The sequence below is a fragment of the Haematobia irritans genome, chromosome 4, assembly GCF_050003625.1.
Source record: "Haematobia irritans isolate KBUSLIRL chromosome 4, ASM5000362v1, whole genome shotgun sequence".
Classification (NCBI taxonomy): Eukaryota; Metazoa; Arthropoda; class Insecta; order Diptera; family Muscidae; genus Haematobia; species Haematobia irritans.
This window is the reverse complement of record NC_134400.1, coordinates 83244199-83255073: the sequence shown is the minus strand read 5'-3', so window position 1 is coordinate 83255073 and position 10875 is coordinate 83244199. Positions and strand designations below refer to the sequence as shown.

Genomic DNA, 10875 nt, shown 5'->3' with positions numbered 1-10875 from the left:
GATTGCCGTTTCGACCGAGCCAAAAAAGTTTTTCATCGGTAGTTTATCCCTCTCACTAATGATGTTGATATTCCTGTATATTTCATAGTTTATCTTCAGCTATAAGACGGAGGTTCCTTGTTAATGAGCTAAATATAGAATCGGGTAGCACTCTTTATTAAGAGAAAAATTCACCACCTGTCCAACTGGCAATCCTACGAAATATTGCCACTAACGGACCTATTACAGGACTAGTACCATTGCTCGAGTTTGTCGTAGTTTTTAAATTTTCATATAATTTATTGATTTCTATACTCTCTTTACTTTTAAAATTTTATTTGATCTAGACATTTACCTATGGGCCAACATAGTCCAAAAGTTTTTCTTTCTGATGCAATTTGGATGATCAAAATAATACCGGTACCTAAGGGTTTGTCCCAGATTTCATGAGGACCTGTCTAGTCCTACTAAGTTCTCCCAGGTCAATCCGTGGCCTGCAGTGTAAATTTAGCCCCGTCAATGACAAACCCGTCCCCTTCCATACGTTTCGGCCAGAACTGGGACTGGTCTATTCACACCAGGGAGTAGTCCTGTACCGGTTCTGTTGTAGATCTATTTCCCGTAGCGAAGCTGCGCCACTCTATCTAACCTAACTTTACCAGTTACGCGGCCATTGAATATGTGTTTTCAAACATTTTAATGGAATCTAAATATCTTGGAAATGCCGTACTTTGTGGACATTTCCTAAGGACTTGAGCCATTCTCACAATCGTCAAATATTGCTGATTTTTTATTGTTTATTTTTCTTAAGATTAAAAGCCTTTTCGTTAAATCGAACGTAAATTTTGTTCAATTGTTCGTTATTTAGAATACTCAAAGTTAAGAATTTTAACGTTCGTTAAATTGGATTTTCGCTAAATGGGATATTCGTTAAACAGAGCTTCGACTGTATATATATATATATATATATATATATATATATATATATATATATATATATATATATATATATATATATATATATATATATATATATATATATATATATATATATATATATATATATATATATATATATATATATATATATATATATATATATATATATATATATATATATATATATATATATATATATATATATATATATATATATATATATATATATATATATATATATATATATATATATATATATATATATATATATATATATATATATATATATATATATATATATATATATATATATATATATATATATATGGGAGCTACATCTAAATCTGAAAAGATTTGGACGATATTTTCCAGATTTGGTTGATACCACAAAAGGTTACCAAATGCAAAATGACAGTAACATCCGGTCTAAATAAGGCTATTATGGTCAGAAATAAAGTTATAAAGGGTAAATTTTTCAAAAACGGGCGATATATATGAGAGCTATATCTAAATCTGAACCGATTTGGATTATATTTTGCAGGTTTTGTTGATATTACAGGAGAGTACTTTGTGCTAAATTTGAGTAGGATTGATTGATAATTGAGGCCACTATGGTCAAAAATAAGGTTATAGGGGCAAATTTGTGAAAATCGAGCGCTACATATATATATATATATGGGAGATATATCTAAATCTGAGCTGATTTGGATGATATTTTGCACATATAGTCAGTACTATAGAAGATTAGAGTAAGCCAAATTTGAATAAGATCGTGTAATAAATAAGGGTTTTGTGGCCAAATTTGAGAAAATCGGGCGATACATATATATGGGAGCTATATCTAAATTTGATCCGATTTTTTTCCAAATTCAATAGTGTTTGTCTCTGTACCAAAAAAATGCCACATACCAAATTTCATAAAAATCGGTTAATAATTGCGACCGGAATCCTGCGAACAACAAATACAGGGACGGACGGACGAACACCAAGCGCTAGATCGACTCAGGAGGTGATTCTGAGTAGATCGGTATATATTTTATAGGGTCTAAAATCAATATTTCTGGTAGGCACATTTTTTGGCAGATCAAAGTTATTGTACCCTGACCACCATGTGGTTTAGGGTATAATTAGGAAGCCTACCAGATAAGCAATGTGTGCACTCAGAAAAACTGGAAGGCGTTATTTATGAACAACTTTACTATGTATTTTATGCAAACTACCTGACTTTTTCATTCCAAACATATCGGACAACTTGGTTTTTCGTTTATATACAGGAATACGGTGAATATGCAGGTGTAAAATGGACTGTTTTTACAAAACGCTGGAAAGTGGCCTATTTCCAGCATTTGTATACCTTCCACCATAGGAGGGGGGTATATTAACTTTGTCATTCCGTTTGTAACACATCGAAATATTGCTCTAAGACCCCATAAAGTATATATATTCTGGGTCGTTGTGAAATTCAGAGTCGATCTAAGCATGTCCGTCCGTCCGTCGGTTGAATTCACGCTAACTTCCGAACGAAACAAGCTATCGACTTGAAACTTGGCACAAGTAGTTGTTCTTGATGTAGGTCGGATGGTATTGCAAATGGGTCATATCGGTCCACTTTTACGTATAGCCCCCATATAAACCGATCCCCAGATTTGGCTTGCGGAGCCTCTAAGAGAAGCAATTTTCATCCGATCCAGCCGTGCAAAAATTAGTCCTCATCGGTCCATAATTATATATAGCCCCTATATAAACCGATCCCCAGATTTGGCTTGCGGAGCCTCAAAGAGAAGAAAATTTCATCCGATCCGGCTGAAACTTGGTACATGGTGTTAGTATATGGTCTCTAATAATCGTGCAAAAATTAGTCCACATCGGTCCATACTTATATATAGCTCCCATATAAACCGATCCCCAGATTTGGCTTGCGGAGCCTCTAAGAGAAGCAAATTTAATCTAATCTAGCTGAAACTCGGTACATGGTGTTAGTATATGGTCTCTAACATATAAACCGATCCCCAGATTTGACCTCCGGAGCCCCTTGGAAGAGCACAATTCAGTCCGATTCAGTTGAAATTTGGTACGTGGTGTAAATATATGGCCTCAAAGACCCATCCAAAAATTGGTCGAAATCGGTCTATAATTATATATAGCCCCCACATAAACTGATCCCCAGATTTGACCTCCGGTGCGTTTTGGAAAAGCAAAATTCATCTGATCTGATTGAAATTTAGTACGTGGTGTCAGTATATGGTCTCTAACAACCGTGCAAAAATCCATATCATATCAGCCCATAATTATATATATCCCCCATATAAACCGATCCCGAGATTTGGTTTTGGAGCCTCTTGGAGGAGCAAATTTCATCCGAGTCAGTTGAAATTTGTACATTGTACTAGTATATGGCCGTTAACAACCATGTTTAAGTATTACCACAACCCAAGTAATTCGATTGTGGATGACAGTCTTTCGTAGAAGTTTTTACGCAATCCATGGTGGAGGGTACATAAGATTCGGCCTGGCCGAACTTACTGCCGTATATACTTGTTAGGTTTGTGACTGTCACAATGTTTTAAACGTCGTAAACGTCACATACACGTCCTAAACTGAAGTATTTTGAGTCGCAAACTCAAAATACTTCAGCCCCGTCAGGTAGGCGGCGAATTCGTTGATATCTACGATGATGATATGTGCGAAAAAGTTTCAATTCTCAGCAATGTTTTTTTTCGGTTTTTGTTCGTCACATATTTCCTATTGCCTTTTGCACGAGTACCAGTACGAGTACCATTTCTCGCCCTTTCTTCAATATAAAGCTTAAAGTTCAGTCTCCTGTCCAATGTAACCCGAGGTTTAGTACACTCACCACCTAAAGAAATGGGCTTAACCATTGGAAACCTTTCACAAATTTCTGCAGAAACTGACGGCGAAGGAAACCTCCGCACTCTAAACTGCTGTTTAGAGAGAATTTTATAAAATCACTTTTTGACTTATTAGAGCCAATTTCCATGGAAATTGTCAAAACTCGAGTTAGTCATTCGCTGATGCAACAAAAGCTTGGATAGACATAATGGACCACGCAAACCCACACTGAAAAAAATATTGTCGTGAGGTCAAAGATTTCATGCCTTTAAAATACGAATGCAAATTTTGTTTAGCATACACTGAAAAAACAGTGAACCCTTTTCCATTGCAAAATGAACTAAACTGTAGTAATATTGACCATGATTTAGCCCTTAAGATTTTTTTCAACTTGTCTAGTTTGTAATTCTCTTAAATTGTAGTTCATCTATAACATTGTATTTTAGTTCATTTTTACAACACCATAAGATTTATATACCCCTACCAAGTTATGAAATCAGTATTATTTTGGTTTACTTGTTTATTTTTAGGGAAACCTGATAATAAAAATTGGTTATCAGTCTCTTTAAAATCTCGACGACTAAACTATTTTTAAATCAATCATTCCACAGTACAGAGAAATAAAATAATTAAAGGAACAACAAACCGTTTTACTATTATGAAAATTTTCATACATTAAAATTAAACTTTCTTTAAGCAAAACTACTTTATTATAAAAACTTATGATGAAAGTTCTTAATACAATGTTTTTTGTGAATAAAAATTATGACTACGTGGAACAAGAAAGTAGTTCATTTGAACTCACTGTTTGGACATTTTGACTTATCCGTTTTTTATTCATCGTAGGTAAATTTTTCACATATCTTGCTGGAAAATATGGAAACAATAATGAAAATTAACACCATGTAATGAAATATAATTTTTAATTCTTCATTTTAGCTTGTAACTTACCATATTTGGGGGCATTTTATCAAATGGTGTAAGGAATTCAACTTTTCTTTGGAAAACGTATCTCATAAAATTTGTACCTGAAACAATTAGAGAAATAATGAAGTATTCTATATAAACTCATAAAACTGTGTTGTATCGATGTGAAGGATACAATAAAATAAATATTCTAGTTGAAAGAAAGCCAAAGTTTTAATATAAAACTTACCAATTCTCTATTAAATTGTACGCTGAGGGGAAATTTAAAAAGTTGTCCAAATTTATTTGGGTTACTCTGAAATTAAATATTTATTTTTTACATTAAATAAAATTATTAAATAGGTTTTCAAAAAATCTAATGAAAAAAATAATAATATGCATAAAAAACCCTAGACAGTCATCATTCGTCAAAATGACGACACGTAATTTCATTTTCGATTTAAAATGCATTTTAGTCTATTGGTAAATGGTAAATTTAAGTTATACTAATTCGACCGTTTTATGAATTTTTGTTTTATACTAATTAAAACCAAATTGAATAAGAAAATAAATTCAAGTTTGGTTCACTTTTTCGCTCACGATGAAAATTATAGCGTCTTGAAATAAGCCGTACTCAAAATGACGAAGGATGACGTTAATGTACAAAAAATAAGGATAATGTACAGGGTTAAAAGAAAGTTAAAGAATCCTTACCAATTCACTATTAAATTACAAGCAAAGGAGTACTAAAAATTTTTCCAACTTTTTAAGGGGTTATTCTGAAATTAAATATTTGTTTTTTACATTAAAAATATTACATTGGTTTCCAAAAAATTTGATTAAAGAAATACTAAAATAAGGTATTAAAAAACCTGTAATTTTGATGATAAAAAGGTCATAAAAACGTAAATATTCTAGTTGAAAGAAAGCCAATTTTAAAAAGGAAAACTTACCAATTCTCTATTTTTTAAATTTGTTTGAATCCATTTGGACTTGCTCTGAAATTAAATATTGTTTTTACAACAAAGAAAAACATTAAACTGGTTTCCAAAAAATAATTAACAAATAATAATATACATAATAAATATTCTTTTTAAAAGAAAGTCATATTAAAAAATACTTACCAATTTATGAATAAACTATACGCTGAGATATAACAAAAATTTTCCAAATTCATCTGGAATTGAATATTAATTTTTTACATAGAATAATAAAAATTTCAATACACTTTCAATTTCAACATATTTTACTAAATATTCTTAATAACTTTTTTTCTAAACTACCGATAAAATATTAATAACTTTCATTTAAAAGGTTTAATAAACAAACTCCAATATATGTCTCAGAAATCCAAAATATTCCATGCCTTTATATTCCCTTGTTGCATGCCTGCTTAAAAGATGCAACAACCCACGCCAACGCCAACTATACAACTGAAGCATGCCAAACAAAACCAAGCAAAGCCAAAACATTCCTACAACAACAAAAACACATGTGCCTTTATTGAAAACAACACCTCATCCAGCCAAATAAACCATCCACGAATAAAAAACACACACACAAACCACTAAATGAACAAAAATAAAAACAACCCCACGCTCATGTATACACAACAAAACTCAAGTAACATCATCTTTACATTAATCACATTCCACTATTCCGATAAAGATCTCTGTACTATGCATTAGTTCATCGCATCTGCTGACAATTTACACTAAGAATAATATTCGTAAAGGCACACCAGTTTATGAACGATGAAACGTTTAACTTAAAATTTGCAAAATTTTCATGAAATGTTATCTACCATTTTTGACGAAAATGTCTATAAATTTAATTACATGTGAACTAAAAATATTTCATTGGGTAATTTTTTACCAACAATTATTAAATATGGGAATTGTCAGTAAGAAATTGCTATCCACTTTCAAGTTAATTTTTCGTAAAAAAATATTTTCTCATACAAAAAAATCTTATAGTAAATTGCACTTATTATTTAGAAAATACTTTACATTTCACAAGTAGTTTTATAGCATGACAAACGAATTTTTAACTACCAGTTAAGAAATTTTTTAAGGAAATTTCCATCGTATTTTGTAGGCCATGAACTAAACGATTGCTACTTAGAATTTGTAAAATTTCCTTCCGAGTAGTTAATTTTCGTTAAAGATACGAAAAATGAACTAAAATTCTAGAAAATTCTTGTAATAAATTATTGTAAAAATCTTCTTAAATTTACGAGACACTTTTTTTCTGTGTAGAAGACGCATTTCTCTAATATAAAGTTTTTTTTTCCTTGTCCAAAAGTCGATAAACTTTTCAATGAAGTTATATTGTCCTTATAATTAAGTGACTTCACTTAAAAATGGGTATCATAAAATGAAAGAAAAAATGTTTGGGCTAAGGTCAACTTGACTTTAATAATTCAGAAAAATTCTTTAAATTTAATGAAATTGTGTTTAAATTGGTTGTCTTTTTGCATCTTGACTACAAAGCAAAAAATCGTTCAAATATAGGACAAGTTTTTCAACACTTTATTTTAAAGACGTTATTTACTTAAAACATAGCATAATTTATACCAGAAGTCGAGTCTGAATTTGGAAAATAACGTTGTCGTTAACTCGTTTTTAAAGGACTTTGATAGCATATGAAGAAACAAAGCTGAAAAAGTGAAAAATTAAAATTTGCTTCCTAGAAGCAAGTACACAAAACTCGACTTTCAGGAGAAATTATGCTATGTTTCAAGTAAAAAACGTCTTTAAAATAAAGTGTTGAAAACATGTCCCATTTTTCAACGATTTTTTGCTTTGTAGTTAAGATGCAAAAAGACCAAAAATATAAAGACAATTTCATTAATTTTAAGGAATTTTTCTGAACTATTAAAGTCAAGTTTGACCTTACCACAAAAAATTTTTCTTTCGTGTTATGACACCCATTTTTAAGTCAAATCACTTAATTATAAGGACAATGCGACTTCATTGAAAAGTTTATCGACTTTTGGACAAGGAACAAAACTTTATATTAGAGAAATGCGTCTTCTATGCTAAGCAAAATTTTCATTCGTTGTTTAAGACATGAATCTTTGGCCTCACGACAATATTTTTTCAGTGCATCGATAGCTCAAAATATTTTTCAAAACTGTCTTCCAAAGGAAGTGCGAAAAAATACAAAATCAAGGGCCGGATCGGCTGGTTAAACATAATTACTCACGTGTTAAAGAAAATTTCATATTGTGAAGGGAAAGATTGGAAATTGTAAAAATGTCATTTAAAATTTCTTTAAATTTGTCTTTAAATTTTCTCTTTGGAAATTGAAGACCAGTCTACTGACGGCCCCTTAGGTCTTACTCACTTATAAATATTATTCTATGTCTACCGTCAATATCTCTGATAGATACATTTTCATACAAATCAAGGTTGTAATACCCTAGACACATAGTACTGCGTGCACTGAAAAAAAACATGCCCGATTCCAAAGATTTTGTCTTTGCAATGATGATTTTGATATTGATTCCGAGCCAAAGAAGCGGAGTATTGAAGTAAGGACACATTTAAGACACAATTCCCTTTTAAATTTTAGTTTTGCGTACTTGCTTCTGGGGAAAAAAATGTAATGCACTCTATTTCAGCCTTTTCCTTCATGTGCTATCAAAGTCTTTAAAAAACGTGTTAACGACAACTAACATTTCCAAATTCAGACTCCATTACAAGTCAAATTATGCCATGTTTCAAATAAAAACGTCTTTAAAATAAAGTGTTAAAAACATCTCCTATTTTTAAACACTTTTTAGTTTTGTAGCCAAGATGCAAAAAAAAAACAACAATTTAAAGTTGATTTCATTAATTTTGAAGATTTTTTCAGAAATATTAAAGCCAAGTTGACCTTTGTAAAACGAAATTTTATTTCATCGAATTAATTAAATATAAGGACAAAACGACTTCATTAAAAAGTTTATCGACTTTAAGACAAGGAAAAAGACTCTATATCAGAGAAATGCGCCTTCTACAAAAATTAAAGTTCGTATTATAAGGGCATGGAATCTTTGGCCTCACAACAACACTTTTTGCAGTGTGGTATAAAACCTTCAACTTTATAGTCTACGTTGTCTCACAAAGAAAACCACTCACTGCTGAGATTTCATCTCTAATAGATGATCCTCCTGTATAGGGAAATACCCTTAATAGCAGTAACACTGCCTATTACAGACATACGGTAGAAATTTCGGTCAGACGGAATGGTGTGCATCCTCCACAATGGATTGTGTACAAAGTTATTCTAAAGACTGTCATGCACAATTGAATTACTTGGGTTGTGGTCACAGGTGCCGATGGTAAGGTATAGTTTTATTTTAAATATTATTTTCTAAAAATAGTCAATATGGGGTTTATGTCAAATAAAAAAAGTGGTTTGCCTATATAAGCCTTTTTAGCTCTTGATCGTTTTATATAGACAAGGCTGTAAATAAATATGAACCGATTTGAACCAAAATTGAAGAGTTGACAGCCAAAACAAAATCTCAAACCCCCTTAGGTGACCAACTTTCAACGCCTACAAGTCAGCCTTAGAGAAAAACACTTCAGCTTTCACTCACAGAAAACATTATGTTGATACCTTTATCCGTTCAAAAGTTACAGAATTATTTCCGAAAAAAGCGATTTGGAACCATGACCCAGAATATGTATACGTTATGGCGTCTGGAAAGAATATTTTGATGTGTTGCAAAGATCCTATGGGGTATGAATAACATATTAGAACAATTTTTGATTTTTACTCAAGGCCACTTTTTGTGTTTTCTAATTTAGTTGTTGGAAATATATTGAATTAGGTCGGGACGGCGCGAACGCCATTCCCGGCTATCAAAAATTGCACGCACGAGTTATTCACATTAGGAATAATCGCAGGAGTCAACTCAATCGAAAGTGCAATGATCAAGTCTCGCCCTGGAGGAACCGCCTTCGTGATCACGGTTAACCTCTACGCCAGGTAAGTATGCTTTCCTCAACACAAATCAGACTATTCATACGATATACGCCATGAAGCCAATGAGAATTATTAGGAAGTACGACTTGTTTTTTCAACGTACATTTCATATTGAAATACACACAGTTTCATAGTAAAACCAGTAAGGAAAGTCTAAAGTCGGGCGGGGCCGACTATATTATACCCTGCACCACTTTGTAGATCTAAATTTCCGATACCATATCACATCCGTCAAATGTGTTTGTGGCTATATATAAAGGTTTGTCCCAAATACATACATTTAAATATCACTCGATCTGGAGGAATTTGATAGACTTCTACAAAATCTATAGACTCAAAATTTAAGTCGGCTAATGCACTAGGGTGGAACACAATGTTAGTAAAAAAATATGGGAAACATTTAAATCTGAAGCAATTTTAAGGAAACTTTGCAAAAGTTTATTTATGATTTATCGCTCGATATATATGTATTAGAAGTTTAGGAAAATTAGAGTCATTTTTACAACTTTGCGACTAAGCAGTGGCGATTTTACAAGGAAATTGTTGGTATTTTGACCATTTTTGTCGAAATCAGAAAAACATATATATGGGAGCTATATCTAAATCTGAACCGATTTCAACCAAATTTGGCACGCATAGCTACAATGCTAATTATACTCCCTGTGCAAAATTTCAACTAAATCGGAGTTAAAAATTGGCCTCTGTGGTCATATGAGTGTAAATCGGGCGAAAGCTATATATGGGAGATATATCTAAATCTGAACCGATTTCAACCAAATTTGGCACGCATAGCTACAATGCTAATTCTACTCCCTGTGCAAAATTTCAACTAAATCGGAGCAAAAAATTGGCCTCTGTGGTCATATGAGTGTAAATCGGGCGAAAGCTATATATGGGAGATATATCCAAATCTGAACCGATTTCAACCCAATTTGGCACGCATAGTTTCAATGCAAATTCTACTCCCTGTGCAAAATTTCAACTAAATCGGAGTTAAAAATTGGCCTCTGTGGTCATATGAGTGTAAATCGGGCGAAAGCTATATATGGGAGATATATCCAAATGTGAACCGATGTCAACCAAATTTGGCACGCATAGTTACAATGCTAATTCTACTCCCTGTGCAAAATTTCAACCAAATCGGAGTTAAAAATTGGCCTCTTTGGGCAAATGAGTGTAAATCGGGCGAAAGCTATATATGAGAGCTATATCTAAATCTGAACC

General features: G+C 32.1%; 1 non-coding gene across 1 annotated transcript; it reads right to left on the bottom strand.

Moving 5' to 3' along the window:
• Window positions 1-9496: 9496 nt before the first annotated feature.
• Window positions 9497-9662, bottom strand: LOC142237310 (U1 spliceosomal RNA). Its single transcript, XR_012722446.1, has one exon. It is a non-coding gene; the product is annotated as a U1 spliceosomal RNA (small nuclear RNA).
• Window positions 9663-10875: the final 1213 nt, after the last annotated feature.